The sequence below is a fragment of the Coenobita brevimanus genome, chromosome 24 (genome assembly GCF_032717465.1).
Source record: "Coenobita brevimanus isolate Jiangsu-jjx chromosome 24, ASM3271746v2, whole genome shotgun sequence".
Lineage (NCBI taxonomy): Eukaryota > Metazoa > Arthropoda > Malacostraca > Decapoda > Coenobitidae > Coenobita > Coenobita brevimanus.
Genome location: NC_136977.1, coordinates 37,205,112 through 37,222,623, shown reverse-complemented (window position 1 = coordinate 37,222,623; position 17,512 = coordinate 37,205,112). Strand labels below are relative to the sequence as shown.

Genomic DNA, 17,512 nt, shown 5'->3' with positions numbered 1-17,512 from the left:
AGTGTAAGGTGTAACAATGTGAAGTATATATGAGGTATGACAGCGAGTAATACCGTACTGTGAGGTGTGTGTGAAGTGTGGCAGTGTGTGATGTAGCACCGCGAGATGTGCATGAGACGTGCTAGCATATGGAGTCTGAGGTGTGACAGTATGTGGTGTGATTGTGTGAGATGTGAGTGAGGTATGGCAGTGTAAGGTGTGTCAGGTGTGGTCGTGTGTGGTTACAGTATGTGTTGCTGTAGTGTGAAGTGCATGTGTGTGTTGTGGCAGTGTGAAATGTGTCAGGATCTGCTACGACACAGCAACTTTTTCTGACTTTATCTGCCACCCTGCAGAATCACTGACCTAGAAAATAAGCTTATCTTTCTTCAGTCCTGTAATGTTCACTCCAACACAAACATATATTCCTGTGTCAGCCTACGTCAGATGGGGATTACCAGACAAGCCAATCATGTAACAGAGACACTGGAATGGTTGGCTTCCCTGGCGTCTGCAGAGATGTTATTCAGACAGGACATTTTCTTAGACTACTGTTTCCAGATGCCATGGGGCTGTGTTGTCTTAGATGGCTCAGATCAGGTAGTTTAATTTAGTTTCTCCTTCATCACATTTCAGTGAATGGCAAACCACCACAACCATCAGCACCATCAGCAGCAGCACCACCACCACCACCATTACCACCACCAACAACACTACTACCACCACCATCCTCATCAACATCATCATCATAACTCTGATTATTATTATTATTATTACATGTAGTAGGAAAAGAAAATCGAAAAAAAAAAAAAGTTCCCATATCTTTCTCATAACCTGGATCCATCTCCCCTCTCTGGCGGTGTGGAGGTCACGAGACACTTCATACCACTGCAGTAATAGGTCTGGGAAGCTTCCAGTCCTCAGCCCCAGCTCATTTTAGGCTGGCTTCATGAGTGAAAAAAAAAAAAAAAGCCAAAGCAATAGACTTTTTCTCTCTCTCTCTTTTTTTTTTTTTTTTTACAGGGTACATTACTTTGATAGTTTTCCCATCCTGTGTGTTCATCTTCTCGTGTTTTCTGACCATGTCATTTATAAGAGGATAAAGTTTGGCAGAAGACGATGACGACAACGATATGGACGATGATTATGACTACAGCGATAACGAAGCTGTTGATGACGATGACGATTACAAAGCACATTCCTCTCTCAAGCCCATCAGTCATCACAATTCCCTCTCTCTCTCTCTCTCTCTCTCTCTCTCTCTGCATGTTTTATATTAGCTACAACCTTTCCGATCTTAGAAAGTATGTTAGCATCGTAAGAATTTCAGTCATTCTCTCATGGTCTCATTGTGCAGCGAAAGGTCATTTAATGCTGAATGAAATCGTCTTGTGATGGTAGTAATAAAAATGTAATATAAGTGTGCTAAGTGGGTTTCTAAGTTTAAGAAATTCGTCTTGTAGTAGCACCTTCTTAATAAAACAGCCAGATGAAATGAACACGTAGAAATTAAACAGTCATTTTGGGGGATAATGCTGATTGTTAAAAGGCTGGGCCACTCAAAGTCATATTAGGAGAACTCTGGGAAGATACTGTTATTTACGCTTTGTGCCCAGTCATCCATATAATAATCTTTTTAAGGTCGTCAAACCACAGTAAGACTCGCAATGACGCAGTTTCGAAGCCCTGTAAGGAAGAAGTATTAATGGAGATAAAGTGTTGTAAATAGTTTTAAAAATTCCGATAAGCCTACCGATAATCCATAAAACCATCCTTACCATTGTCAGCATATTGGACTGAACGAGACTCCTCCACGTCCCGAACACGTATATATATATATATATATATATATATATATATTCATTCATTGTCAGACGCCATGTATCCCAAACGGGGTGGAAAAAGTGCTTAGAGTTAATTGTTTTACAGGGAGGGGCACTAATCCGCCATCAACCCCACTTGACACGTAGGGATGCCAACAGCATCTGGTGTTCCCAGGCGGTCACCCATCCAAGTACTAACCAGATCCAACGTTGCTTAACTTCGCTGATCGGACGGGAAGCGGTGTACTCAACGTGGTATGGGCATATATATATATATATATATATATATATATATATATATATATATATATATATATATATTTCTCTCTCTCTCTCTCTGGCAAGCAGGACAGGCTGAGGCTTGACAAGGTTAAGAAAAGAGTAGGGCAAGGCAGGGCAAAATAAGGTCGCAAAAGGTGAAACAAAACGGTGAGGTAAGACTGGATGAAGCAGGACAGGGTGAGACAAGGCAGGGTACGTATTGCAAGGTGAGACAGGGTAAGTATGGTAGGGTGAGGCAGGGGACAGGTTAAGGCAGGACAGGGCAGGCAAGGACATGGTAAGGCCGAAAAGGGAGAAGCAGGAGAATGTAAGGAAGGGAAGGGGTGAGATAGGAAGGACAGAGTATGGCAGTAGTAATACTGGGTGAGGCAGTACAGGGCGAGGCAGGATAGGGTGGGGCATGACAGGGAGAGACAGGATAGAGCGAGCAGGACAGGGTAAGGCAGGCGTATGATGGGCCATGGAGAGCGAGTAAGATGTCGAGGCAGAAGAAAATTTTATTAGGCTATAAATCAAGGGTTTATCTGTGTACATGTCTGACGGCTTTTGTTCATCTGCGTCCCTCCCATCCCCCCTCCCATATCACACACACCCTTGACATCCCTTCCCTCTTATCACCTCCTCGTTACCCCTTTCCTCTTATCACCTCCTTCTTACCCCCTCCCTCTAATCACCCCTCCCCCCGTTCCCCCACACTTGTCATCCCACCCACGCCCTATCAGTCTTTGTCATTATGTCTAATTAGCCACCTCACATATTCTCTAATCATTTCAATGTTGTGTTCTTCTCCTTCCCCTCCCCCTCCCTCCCTCATAGCCCCTCCCCATCCCGCCTTTTCACTCCCTTCTCCCCCCTACTGTCTCACCTCCTTGTCATAGTTGGGTCCAATTTGTCACCCCACATTTCATTTGATCATTACCCGTTTTTTACTCCTCTTTCCTCCTCACTCATAACCCCCACACTCCCTGCCCCCTTCTTGTTACCCTTCAATCCCTCACATTTGTCAGACTTGCTCGTCACACTTCAGTCAAATTTGTCATCCACACTTCATCTGACTGCTACATACGTATTTTCTATTCAGCCCCACTCCCTTTCCCTCATTCTCTCTGTCTCACCTGCCCCTACACACACGACATTTGTCACCCCTTCCCCTACCACACTCTCTTGGCACACTTCCGTCCAGTCTGTCACGTCACACTTCTGTCCCTTTCCTCTCCTTCCCCCTCCCCCTTCCTCGCTGTCTTTTTACCTCTCACCCTCACCCCCACCTCCGTCATATAATTGTTTGTCCACTTCCCGTCCCACATTTGTCCAATTTATCGCCTGATCGTCTTCAAGTATCTCAGATCACTACAAATCCTCACCTCCTCTCTCCTAATTTGCCTCCCTAACTTCACAGCTCATATACTACCTCAAACATCTGCCACCACAACTCATTATCATTGTCCCAAATTTACTTATTCCCTCAGAACTTCCTTACATACCTTAGCACATCTTCAGACCACACCCCATCAACTCACAACCATTACGCCACCTCACACGCCTCCCATCACAGCACATCCTCAGCACATCATCATATCTTTCTACCCCATCACATCAATACCCCACCAAATCCTTCCATTTCTCAAATCACCCCAAAAACCTATTTGCCACTTCACACCTTCCAATCACGCATCACACTTAAATAGTCACACCTTACACCCATCACCTTAACGTACGTCCACCACACCTTCCCGTAATACACCCCTACCTCCATCTTCCGCTCCTCACACCCCACATCTCTTCTCTCACAAATCACATCTAACACTTTCCTAGTCACACCCTAGCTCATCTCTATCACCTCAGAATCTTCTACGCACCCTATCCCACCCCTCCCACGCCATAACTGCACATTACCCCAGTCGCAACTCATAAATACATCATCTAAACACATCTTCATCACAGCTTCCCACAACTCATCCTCTCCCCACATACCCTCTCCCACATCCCATTTCACCTTCTCAGCCAAACTTCAGACAGCAATCACCTAACCTCTGTCCCTTCACATCTCATTCTTATCACCTTTACACTACACCTGTTCCCTTCCCCATCAAATCTCACCCCTCATATTTCTCCTTGCACAAATTTAACCTTACACTTCTCTATTCACACGTCAGCTCAATTTCATCACAACTCTAGCACTTTGCACCTAACACCCCCTCCCACTCTCACCTCTCTCACACCTGACACCTCCCCACCTCTCAGTCAGGTGTGTATTTGTGTGCGTGCGTGTAAGGTCTGGCAGTTTGTTTTGCCGATTGTCTCAAGATATACTGACAGACTGGGAAGCATGACATCGTTCTTTTTCCTTCCTTCTCTTTTCTTTTGGTGTTTATAAAAGTCTTCCCTGATATTTTTTTTTTCCTGCTGTTTTCTCTGTTGTTTATTTGCTGTGTCTCGTGTTTTATTTTTTCTTTCACATTTTTTCGTCCCTTGTTCTTGCTCACAGTATCATTTCTTGGGTGTTCTTTACTACTGTATGTCTGTTTTGTGTGTGAATATTAAGTGACCTCTCTCTCTCTCTCTCTCTCTCTCTCTCTCTCTCTCTCTCTCTCTCTCTCTCTCTCTCTCTCTCTCTCTCTCTCTCTCTCTCTCAACTATAAATTCATCTCTCTCAAAACGCCGTACACTTTGTCACATATATCGACACACACACAGACAGTTCTGACATGAACGGCTGTTCAGATAAGCCCTACCACAAACACACACACACACACACACACACACACACACACACACACACTTACAATATGAGGGGAGAGAGAGAGAGAGAGAGAGAGAGAGAAGATGGGTGAAACAGAGGTAACGCTAAGGCCAACAGCTTCAGATGGGAAGCCATCAATGAATAACCATACATAAAAATAGCCTTATATGTACAGACAACAAAAAACCTATTGTTATATACGGGTCAGGGGGGGAGTGTGAGGTGAGCGATGGTTTTCATAATGTTTCGGTGTGTATCGTAAATCTGGCTACGTGAGCACTGAGGACATGGCATATATTCTTACCATAATGAGTAGTAAAATATCGAATCAGACTTCATGTACACTCGAGTGCAAAAGTTCGTCTCACACGTCACCTTTTCTTCACCTTCATTTCACTTACCTGAGAGACTTGATATGTTTTTCTTCCAACATGTTATGGGTCAAGGAGGAAAGTGACGGATAGGGGTTAGGTCAGAAGCAAGGTCTAAGAGAGAGAGAGAGAGAGAGAGAGAGAGAACAAGGATCTGCGTGGCATAGTTGGTAGTGTGACCGCTTCGACATCCGCAACTTGAACTTTCCTGTGTTCGAGTCCAAATGAGGTGACTAATAAGAAAGGTGCTGAGTTTTCTTTTGTATATAATTATATAATGGGGTGAAGTGTGACTTACTTATCCGTAGTGGAGAGATCCGGTTCTTCATTACACTGCAACACATAATCTCTGTCTGTCTGTCTGTCTGTCTCTCTCTCTCTCTCTCTCTCTCTCTCTCTCTCTCTCTCTCTCACAAACACACACACACACACACACACACACACACACACGACAATGGAACGAAATACAAGCACACCAGGGCAAATACCCCCACCTTCACCCCTTCTCCCTCTCTCTACCCCTAACTATCCCCACACTTCCTCCCCTCACCCCTAGCCCCACCACCCCTCCCCTCATATCACAAGATTTATGGTCGTAATCTTAACCTCTTAAACCTGCAGGGGTCTCTTCTAAGCTGATTGTCTTCTGTAGCAAAGATAAGAAAAAAAAAAAAATGTTGTACTGAGAGGGTCAACTTCATCAGTTTTAGAACCTCAGCTTATTATTATGGATCACATTAGACGATTGAATTTAATATACGGAGATACTTTACGAGATTGTGGGATAAGAAAATGATATATATTTTTTTCTAAAGTAATCATAATGGAAAGGAAGCTAAGGCCTCAAAATCTGGCCACATTTTTCTGAACACTTGTGAGGAAAATGTGTGATGTGATTAGCCTGTACTCGGCGTCACATAACACAAGTAGCGGTGAAGGAGCTCAGTACGTGGTTCTACAAATTTATCATAGTTCCAGACTCTCCCTGGGACTCGCTGGAGAAAGGGGGAAACTTTACTTGAATAACCACACACTTGTAAATCGTCCGGCACCGAAAATTGACAGTTCTTATTCTTCAGAACTATCTATCCACGCCATATGTTCCATCAACGAACCAATAATCCCTGGGTCTTCCTTTCCCAACCTCACCTCACTTTTAAAACCCGAGGAAGAGATTTTGACCCTAATTTTCAAATAACTTACTGAAACTGTATGAACTGGCAGACCTATTCTCCGCAATACTTATCAAAATCAGTATCAAAGTAGAGGAGGCAAACTTTTTTTTCTCCCAGGCCTTGCATTCCAGCAATGACCCACAATCTCAGGGTCTTCCTTTATCACCCACATTCTCACTTTCAAGACCCCTCAGTGTTTTTAGGCCTCACGCAACCCCATCCCCACCCCTGGCGATGATCCCCTGCGCCTCGCCCACACAAGGAGCCTCACGCCTCACGGTGTTAGTCTGTCTGTGCCGCCATTCTCCCGACTCTCCTATTGTTTCGCATGTACCGCCAGCTCTCTTCCTTCCAATTTCCCTTCACCCCCTACCCCCACCGCTTCTTGCCCCCGACCCCCTTTTTTCTCCTCCCTTTCCTGCGACCCCCTCTCTCTCTCTTCCCTCCTACTAGATTCCCTTTCTCTCTCATCCCTCTTTTCTATCAGCTCCCTTTACAGTGCCAACATCCTTTCATCTGTTTTCCTCCTCCTCTACTCTTTTCACATTATCCTCCCTCCTCCACCTCCTCCAGCCCCCATTCTTTCTCCTCCCATCTCTGCGTTTTCATCACCTCGTCCCTCCATTTCTTCTTTTTCATCTGCCACACGTCTCCTGATTTCTTCCTCAAATATCTCATTATTTGTCTTCGTTTCCATGATCCATCCCAGTTTCTTCTCTTTCAACTTTCATTCATTTCTAGATTTATTTATTTTTATCCACCAAGTTTCTAATTATACCTTCTTACCTACCACACATGCCTCGATTTTTGCCTTAGATGTCTCTTGATTACTTTCCTTTCCTCTTTCCACACGTTCCTTTATTCTGCCTTTTCATCCTCCACATACCCACCCACCTCAGCTCTTTCATCTGCCTTCTCTTATTCCGGGATTCTTTTCGCTTGACTTTTTTTTTTTCCGTCTCTCATTTCCTCGTGTTAATGCCTCCCTCATCTATCTTCATTTTTCACGTGCTTCCTTCTTCGCTACGTATTTTCCCTATGTTATACGATACAATGTTTTCTGGCGTTTCCTTCGTTGTTCCAGCATTATGTGTGTGCTTCGTGGGTCTTCATTTCTCTCTCTCTCTCTCTCTCTCTCTCTCTCTCTCTCTCTCTCTCCTTCCTCCGCATCATACCTCCGCTCTAAAGATCATACCAACCGAATATCCAAAAATCGCAGGATATAATTTTTTCCTTGTTAATTATCCACTGGTAAAGAAAAAGTCACATACCTTCTCTCTCCAGTCATTTCTTCCTCCTCCCCTTCTGTCACAAGCCTCGGAGGGTTTGGAGGGTGGGAGAGAGCCGTAGTGCTGTTCTGCCTTCATCTTTTACACCTGTGAATAGAATGAGAGTGTCTATTAATATTAAACTCCTTCAGGCTGGTGACGGGTGTTAGTAAGACGTTTTTACTCCCACCAGACAATTTTATCAAGCTTTGGGGAGGCCTCTTGTAAATTAGTGGTGGTAGTAGTAGTAGTAGTAGTAGTAGTAATAGTAGCAGTAGTAGTAGTAGTAGTAGTAGTAGTAGTAGCAGTAGTAATACTGGTGGTGGTCGTAGTAATGGTAGTACTGGTAGGGCCGTATTCTGCATGGCTTAGGCTTCGTATGACCTCTCTCTCCATGATATATTTTGCACCTTACACACTCCATAATTTTTGTCATATGTTATTTATATCGACACAGTTTGCTTCACGACCACGACCATTTCCTAAGGACCGTATAGCTTGTGTGGTCTGTGTAACTGTGTAACTGCCCTCTCTCTCTCTCTCTCTCTCTCTCTCTCTCTCTCAGCCTCTCGATTTTTCACCCGGCTTTCATTCTAATCATCTTTTTTTCACTTCCAACTTTTATTATTGTCTTTTATTCCTGCCCCGGGCTCTTGTCAGTCAACTTCCTCTCTTCTTCGTCTTCTCTATTTTTTTTTTTTTTTCCTGCCGTCCGCCTGACAAATATGGCATACTTCATCCTTCCTCATACCCCATAAATCCTTCTTTCCTTTTTCTTGATTCCTATTCTCTCTCACATCGTCACCTCTTCTCCTTGATCTTCTCTCTCTCTCTCTCTCTCTCTCTCTCTCTCTTGGCCATCTTCCTTATCTTCACTCACTCATTCACTTTCCTTTCTCGTCTTCTTCTTCTTCTCCTCCCTCATCTCATCCATACCATTGCCAAATCCCTCTCCTTTTCCTTCGCCCTGACCCTCACCCTTACCATAAAATCTCTCCCTCACCCTCCCTTACCTTCACCTTCACCCTCACCTTGGCCCCTCTCCCCATCACACACTCACTCAATCACACTCCTTCCTCTCGCTCACCGTCACCCTTACCTTCCCCTTTCCTCCCTTTCTCACATCCCGAACTCTCTCTCTCTCTCTCTCTCTCTCTCTCTCTCTCTCTCTCTCTCTGACCTCGCTCGTGCCTCTCTCCCATATATCAAGCAGGATCTTCGTTTTTATTTTTTTCCATCTGAATCACGTATATAGCCTCCTTCCACCATGAATAATGCAAATGCTCTTTTATTCACTGCAAAAATACTTATACACCTAATACTTCACGGCAAAAATTTAGTGTGACTTGGGGCTTCATATTTCAGAGTGATTTTTATGTAGATTTCCTTCTGTGATTTTCTCCTCTCTTATTTTTACCAAAGAATAAACATCAGCAGCTCTTGTCCCCTCAAAAGAAATTTGACCAAAAAGGAAGACAATATGAAGACACGTTGCTTTTGAGACGCCTGAAAAGAATTAAGGTCACGTGCAGTGGCAAGACAAATTAAGGAGGAAAATGCCGATCAAGACAGATTAAGAAAAACATTGCGAAGTTGCCCAGCTGTATAAATCCTACACACATACAGTATTATACAGGTGAGAAACGGAGGTATAATGATGATAATGATGATGATGATCATGATGGTGGTGGTGGTGGTTGTGGTGGTTGTCTATTTATCTATCTATTGCCGGACGTATCAGTCCCGTTTGGGGTGGCCACAAACAAATCGCCTCCACGTCTCCCTGTCCCCCGCCATTTCACTGCCCTGCTCCCAACTCACACCCCCCTCTATCATATACCTCTCCACCCCATCCCTCCATCTCATCCTCGGCCTCCCCCTCCCTCTTTCCCCTCCACCTCACTCACATACACTCTCTTCGTCAGTCTTTCACCCTCCAACCTCTCCACGTGGCCAAACCACCTCAGTGTGTTCCTCATAACGCTTCCTATCACATCCACATCCACACCACAATGCTCCTTTATATCCTCATTCGTCAGCTAGAAAATGTACAGAGAAGAATGACAAAAATGATACATGACGTCCGGAACCTGTCATATGAAGACAGACTGAAAAGACTAAGTCTGCATTCGCTAGAAAGGCGTAGAGTAAGGGGAGACTTAACTGAGGTGTTTAAGTGGATGAAGGGTATAAATAAAGGAGATATTAGCAAGGTACTTAAAGTGAGCATACAGGATAGAACTAGAAATAATGGTTTCAAACTAGAAAAATTCCGTTTCAGTAAGGAAATAGGTAGAAATTGGTTTGGTAATAGAGTAGCAGACGAATGGAATAAGCTACCTAGTAAAGTAGTTGCTACCTCTTCCACTGAGAGTTTCAAGCATAGGCTAGATAAGCATATGACTAATAAGGGGTGGATATAGAAAAAAGAAAATCTTATAACCAATACTAATTCATAATTTTTCCTTTTCAGGTTACACTATGATAGTCTCTATTCTCCTCTCACACTTTCCTGTAAAATGTCCACGCCAGTTTTTCTATGCGGCGTGGTGTTCTTTCTCGACTTTTTCCTGCCGGCTTCGGCTGGAGGGTTTGGAGGGCGGGGGAGAGCCTTCTTCTTTGCTATCCTTATCTCATTTTAGTAGTTCAGTTACTCTTCTAGGAGCTGCCTAGCATGGGCCAACCGGCCTACTGCAGTTATCCTCTCTTCTTATGTTCTTATGTTCCATGTGACTCCGCAGGCTCCTGGTGGTAGTGATGATGATGATTTTTCTTAGTTTTTCTTCATTCGACAGAGCAGTAGCACACACCATTACTGTCATCATCATCATCATCATTATCATCATGTTATCTACCGGGTAAGAAAATAAAGGAGATAAGAAAGTACCAATTATCTTTGGCATGTTAGAGAATTTTTCCAATATCTATTTTTGCGCAATTCCCCCAAATTACTTGTTTTAATTTTTGTGTGAGTGTGTGTGTGTGTGTGTGTGTGTGTGTGTGTGTGTGTGTGTGTGTGTGTGTGTGTGTGTGTGTGTGTGTGTGTGTGTGTGTGTGTGTGTTTATTTTGTCGCTTCCTAGGAATGTCTGTCTGTAGGGGCACGCTTTCTCCCCTCACCCCTGTCAGCTTTCCCTCTGTCCCTACCTCCTTCTTGTTTCAGATCTTCCTCCTTCCCTCTCATGTCATCCCTTTCCTCCTCCCTATCTTCCTTCCCTTCGTCCCTACCCTCATTCCCTCCCTCCTCCTCATGTCAGAACTCCCTCCCTTCCTTCCTTCCCTCAGTGTCATGTGTCAGTCTTCTCTCCTTTCCTCCCTTCCTCCCTCCCTCCCTTGTTAGTCCTCCCTCCGTACCTCTCTCTCTCTCTCTCTCTCTCTCTCTCTCTCTCTCTCTCTCTCTCTTTCACACGGAATGACAGCTGATCCAAGCCAAGTGAGTATAATTTAGTGATTATTACCTGATAGCGCAATAAACATGTAAATGAAGAGGTTTATATTAACAAAGTAATTAACAGCCAATGAGTCACTGTCCTGTTTTCGTCCGCCTGTTGTTGGCGATGGACGCAAAGCCGACATTTAAAAAGTTAAAAAATATATATATAAAACTCGCACTTCAAATAATTTACTACCCACTCATTCTACAAGGCCCAGTCGAGAATGCTTTTTGTCTGTCTCCCACAGAAATTTCCACGTAGTTTCTTCCATATAGTTTTCCTTCTTAGATATTTCCTCAGGCGGTGGTGAGAGGAGAGTAGGGAGAGGAAGAGAATATTCTGTTTCTCTACTTTCTCTCATTCTGACAATTAGTTTCACACCTTTACCTTCACTGACAGGAGCTACCTCGTGTGGGACAACAAACCTAAGTAGCTGTCCTCCTTTCTATTGTTCTTGTGTGTCTTCTCCCGTGTCATCGGCCATCTTTCCCCTTTTTCTCTCTCCCACCTTCTCTCTACTATACTATCTTTTTCTCCCTCCTTTCCTTACACCTGTCTCACTTTTTACCATCTGTCTCTCTCCCGTTTTCCCCCCTCCCTACCGAACTTCTAATTTATCTTTCCAATTTCCTTCTGTGTCTCCCTTTCTCCCTGTCCACAGTCTGTCTTCCTCAGTATGGTGTGTCATTCTTCCTTCCTTATGACACCGCCTCCCCTCCATCTTGATTATTTTGTCATTTCCCCTCTATCCTCTCCTTCTCTCTTGTTCATCCATTTCCCCCTCTCCAGCCTCTCTCCCCTTTCCCTTCTTCCCCCTCCAGTTTCCTCCTCCCTACCACTCCTCTCCCCTTCTCGCCTTACATTTCTCTTCCCTGTTTCCTCCACCCTCCTAAATATCCATCTGTCTGTCTGTATCTCTCTCTGGTTTCCCCCTGTCTTCCATCCCTCTTTCTTCTGTCAACAACCTTCATTGTGCTGTGTCAGTATTTTCTAATGTCACCGCCTCTTTTACTATACTCTCTCTTCCCCCCCTCTTCTCTCTCTCTCTCTCTCTCTCTCTCTCTCTCTCTCTTCCTTCCCTTGGTATAGGTCGTAAGAACTTTTGAGGTATTAATAGGCCCTGTAATTCCTTGAAGTTACACATTCATCCTTTTTGTAACAGATTCCCTTGAGCAAAAGTTGACTGGTTTTCTCGGTCTTTTACAATATTAATGCAACTGATCAACTCTGGAACTGTCTTCTTTTTATCGTCTTTCCGATTAATTTTACGGCTTTCACTTTTATAATGAGTGTGTCCAGGCATCTCGATAAGAACGGGCTTGATTTTTTTTTTTTTTTAAGCTCTCCTTGTAAGAAATACTTTATAGTCTTCCAGGCTTTGATTTTCTCTTATATTAAAAAAAAAAAAAAAAGTCAACCTTTCCTTCCTTTTTCTCTCCCCTGTGCCATGTCTCCATCCCTCCCATCTCTCCCTCTGTCCTCTCCCACTCCTCCCCCTCATGTCAACCTTTCCTTCCTATTTTTCTCCCCCCTGTGCCACATCCCCATCCCTTCCATCACTCTCTGTCCTATCAGCTACCATCACTGTGTCCTGTCACCCCCTCTCCCTTTCTTTTGCCAATACCATCCTTTCCCTCTCGAATGTTTTGTCAGCAGCTATTCTTCTATCTTCTCCTCGCTCCTATCCTTTCTTCACCCCCTCTCTATCCCTCCATTCATCTCTCCCACCCTGTACATTCCTCTCTCCCTCCACCTCTCTCCTCTCCTTTCCTTTCTCTCCTGTTAGCAACCCTCATTACTGAATGTCACTTTGTTCCCTTTTGTTGAGCCACTTCCTCCTCGCCTCTCTCTCTCTCTCTCTCTCTCTCTCTCTCTCTCTCTCTCTCTCTCTCTCTCTCTCTCTCTCTCTCTCGTCAGCAGCCCTCAATGTTTCCTGTCAGCCTTTTCTCTTTCTTGTGTCAATTTTCTCCCTCTTTCTCCAATACTTTGTCAGGATCCCTTTTTCTTCTCTGTCAGCCTTCTTCAATCACTAACTTTCTTCCTTCTTCCTCTCCCCCTTCTCCTTCCATCTAGCTTCCTTTTCTCAGCCTAATTCTCACTATTTTTTTTTTTTCATATCAGTGTCGTCCTCTTAGTGGCTCTTGAGATTTCCTAATGCATTTTCCTAAGCGATTTATTTTGCACATTATGAAATCCATAGAAAAAAACATAAAAAAGGATTTTGTGGTGTAATATGCAAAATAAATCGCAAAGGAAGGGGTGTTACTAGCCTCTTTTGCCACTGAAACCGCGGTCCTCTACCCTCTGACTCGGCCCACTCTCCTCTCAATAAGCAAGTCAGCCTCTTTATTGCTCTCTAGTTATCTTCTGTTCCTCTTTCTAGTCACTGTTTTGTCACTGTTTCCTTTCTTCCTCTTCCTCTTCGATGCCCTGTCCTTATATTCTTCAGTTCCTCTTCCGCTTTGCTGTCTTTTCCTTATCTTTATTCCTCTTTCTCTTTGCTCTTCTACTGTTGTCTTCTTCTATGAGTATTCCTCTTCCTCTTCTTCCTCATACCTCTCATATCATCATGTGCTCTCACCCTCAAAAACAATTCTTGGCAGATACCTTCTCTCTCCGCCTTTCATCTCTTCCACATCCTATCACATCACCACTCATTCAACAAAGCCCTTCTCATTACTTTTCATTCTGCATCATTATCATCATCATCATCATCACCCTTCCCTTTCCCAAACAGCTCACTCGCTGTTAACAGTTACACCAACACCTGTCATCATTATCCCCCCGCCTCTTCCTCGCACACTCCCTCCCTCTCCCCATCCAACGCATTATCTCTTAGTACCTCCCACTTTCCATTATCATCATCATCCTTCCCTCTCCCTATCAACACACTCACCCCACTCTATCACCACCTCCACCCACCCCTCCCTCAACCTCCTCAACCCCCCCCTCCTCATCCCCACACCTCCTCCAACCCTCCAAAGAGACGTGACCTCCAAAAAAGGCAATATATGTGTGACCTACTGACAGACTCATGGGTTGCATTCTGAATCACACACACACACACACACACACACACACACACACACACACACACACACACACACACACACACACACACCTCGCTTACCTTCCTCCAAGTGAAAACAAGGACGGTGTGTGTGTGTGTGTGTGTGTGTGTGTGTGTGTGTGTGTGTGTGTGTGTGTGTGTGTATACCTTATTTTTCTTCTTCGTTTTTCAATATTTTTCGACTCTTTTCTATTACCTTGGTTTTGATCCAATTCATGTTTTTCTTTTTTTGCTTTACTTTCGCTTTCTTGTCTTTCTCTTTTTTCTTTACGTCTGTTTGCTTGCCTCTTTCCCTCTCTTTCGTTTCTCTTTACCTTCTTTCGCCTCCCTTTCTCATTTTTCTTTTTTTTCGTCCTCTGCTTTTTAATTTTCTTTCTTTTTTCTATTTTTTATTTTCTTCTTCCCTTCTCTTCTGCATTTACTTTCTTTTTCTTCCCTACTATTTTTCCGTACTTTTTTTTTTCTCCCGTCTTTCTGATTTGTTTGTCCTCCCCCCCCCTCTCTCTCTCTCTCTCTCTCTCTCTCTCTCTCTCTCTGTCAGTACCCTATTCACTTTAACTAGGCAAAGATTTCCGTCCTAGCTTATTTTTCTCAGCTCAATGGGAAAATAAAACAATGCTTCAGCTCTACATCCTTTTCATAGCACTTCTTCGTGACTAGCACCACTTTCCAATTTTATCATCTTAGAGCTCACGTATGTAGGATGGAATGATGGTGATTTTAGGCCTAGTTAAAGTGAACAGAGTATAGTTTTATTTGTTTTTTTTTCTTTATTTTTCCTCTGTACCTTACTTCTTATTCTATCTATCTATTGCCAGACGCCTCAATCCCATTCGGGATGGCCACAAACAAATCGCCTCCATGTCGCCCAATCCCCCACCATTTCACTGCCCCGCTCCCAACTCACACCCCCCTCTCTCATATACCTCTCCACCCCATCCCTCCATCTCATCCTCGGCCTCCCCCTCCCTCTTCCTCCCTCCATCTCACTCACATACACTCTCCTCGTCAGTCATTCACCCTCCATCCTCTCCACATGGCCAAACCACCTCAGTGTATTCCTCCTAACGCTTCCTATCACATCCACATTCACACCACAACGCTTCTTTATATCCTCATTTGTCAGCCTGTCTCTCCATGTGACTCCACAGGCTCCTCTTAAATAACTCATTTCCACTGCTCTCACTCTTTACTTGTGTCCTTCCAGGAACGTCCAAGCTTCACTTCCATACGTTAGAGTTGATATCACAATACTGTCATGTAGTAACTTTTTCACTTCCATGCTCACGTCCCTGCTTCTTATCACTGTTTTCAAGGAACCAGCAACCTTTCTTCCCTGCTGTACCCTTTCAAGCATTTCACCCTCCAAACCTCCATCCTTACTCATCACACTACCCAAGTACTTAAACGTACTCACATTTTCCAATTCCTCACCATCCAACCTCGCTGTACATTCACTGACTTCACCTCTCTCAAAGACCATCACTTTACTCTTCGCTACATTCACCTTTAGATTCCGTTTCTTACACACTCTCCCAAACTCATACACCAAGCCTTGCAGCTCTCCTTCGTCTTCACTCAGCAACACAGTATCATCTGCAAACAACAGTACAGGGAGTTTCCAAACACTACCCTCTCTCACCAGGGCCACTCCAACATCCACTACCCTACCTTGTACCTCTTTTGTTACCCAATCCATGTACAGATTGAACAACCATGGAGACATGACACATCCCTGTTTCAACCAAACCTTCAAAGAGAAAAATTCACTCAGTTCACCATCCACACTCACTGCAGCCTTAGCACCATCATACATACTCTTCACAGCATTCGACAACTTCCCATCTACTCCATATATTCTTAATACTTTCCACAGTCCTTGTCTATCCACCCTGTCATATGCTTTCTCCAAATCCATGAAAGCCGCATACAACTTCTTTCCATTCTCTAGAACCTTATCCACTAAAGATCTAAGAATGAATATCTGATCCACACAACCTCTTCCCATCCTAAAGCCTCCCTGTTCTTCTCCAACTAATTCCTCTGTTCTTTCTCTAACTCTGTCAATAAGTATCCTACCATACACTTTTCCTATTATACTAAGAAGACAGATGCCCCTATGATTACCACACACTTCTTTTTCCCCTTTTCCTTTGTAGAAGGGAAGATTTATACCTGACTTCCAATCCTCCGGGTCTCTACCTTCCTCCCAGGCCAATCTGCACATTTTCCACATCCATTCTACTACTATCTTTCCCCCATACTTCAGCATTTCACCACACACTCCATCAATTCCTGGGGCTTTCCCCAATTTAGCTTTCTTCATTGCTTCCACACCTTCTATCCTACTGATTTCTTCCTGTCTTCTCACCTACCTCCTTCTCCCAGCCATTCCCCAGCCACTTATACTCGCATTACTTCCATCCTCTATGTTCAACAATTCCTTAAAGTGTTCTCTCCATCTGCTCACTTTTTCTCCCTTCTCCACTAGTAATCTACCATTTTTATCTTTCACTCCTCTGCTAACTTCACTTCCACCCTGTTTTACTCTTTTCACCTCTTTCCAGAACATTTTCTTACAGTCCCTCCACTTTACACTCAAGTTCCTTCCAAATTCCTCATCCGCTCTCTTCTTGCTCTCTCTTACTAATCTTTTCACCTTTCTCTTTCTTTCTACATATAACTCTCTTTTCCGCCTCTCAACTTCTTCCACGTCCCTATTTCTCATCCATTCATTGTATGTTTTCTTTTTTTGTCCCACAGCCTGTCTCACCTCTTCATTCCACCACGCAGTTCCTTGCACCCCCCTTCGTCTTCTATTCATCACATACCACATCACATGCTGCACATAAATCTTCTGTAAATATCCTGCACACACCTTCCACGTCCCCCATCTGCTCCAATTCATATTTGTCCAATCGTTCCTCCACTTCTCTCTTATACTCTGCCTTTTTCTCATCCTCTTGTAACCTTTCCACTCTCCTTACAAATACTCCTTCTTCCCGTCCTTCCCTTCTTCTAATTCTCCACCCTAATTGGACCTTGATTCTGGCCACCACCAAGTAGTGGTCAGAAAGTCCACTCCCCCAACCTCTATAAGCTCTTGCATCCATTACACATCTTCGCATCCTTTCATCCACACACACATAATCAATCATTGCCTTCCTTTCATTCAGTTCACCACCCACTCTTCTCATCACTCGCCATGTACACCTGTGGATCATTTTGTGCCTGAAGAGGGTATTGGCTATCACCAACCCCGTTCCAGCACAAATGACCACTAACGCACTGCCATTCTCACCTATCTCAGCAGGCACACCCCAGTCACCAACTATTCCATCCACCTTCACATTCCCTACTTTACCATTC

General features: G+C 44.0%; 1 pseudogene; it reads right to left on the bottom strand.

The window, feature by feature from the left end:
* Positions 1-1,952: 1,952 nt before the first annotated feature.
* LOC145393567 (5S ribosomal RNA) lies at positions 1,953-2,071 on the bottom strand (annotated as a pseudogene).
* Positions 2,072-17,512: the final 15,441 nt, after the last annotated feature.